Source organism: Penaeus monodon, chromosome 30 (genome assembly GCF_015228065.2).
Source record: "Penaeus monodon isolate SGIC_2016 chromosome 30, NSTDA_Pmon_1, whole genome shotgun sequence".
Taxonomy (NCBI): Eukaryota; Metazoa; Arthropoda; class Malacostraca; order Decapoda; family Penaeidae; genus Penaeus; species Penaeus monodon.
Window position 1 is genome coordinate 29165297 of NC_051415.1, and position 338 is coordinate 29165634.

Below are 338 nucleotides of genomic sequence, written 5' to 3' on the forward strand. Positions count from 1 at the left end.
TTATTGATTGTCAGATAGATGGGGTACCACACTTAAAAAGAATTGTCCGTCAATATGAACTTTATCATAAAATTCGTCCTCGCATAGAAACAGACAAGATAACACATATATACCTGAATCAGTATGGATAAGTGTGAGTAAATATCACTTAGCACTTTAAACAGCAAGTCAGTTAACGACAAAAACAAAACAGTGGAGAGAGTTAAGCCTATTTCTATGTTATCTAGAGGACGCGTCATGAGTTATTTCGATCATGTTTGGTGATAAAATTATTATTATTGTTATTGCTTGTTTGTTTTTCCCATGTTCCCTTATTACCAAATGGAGTTTTTGTATTT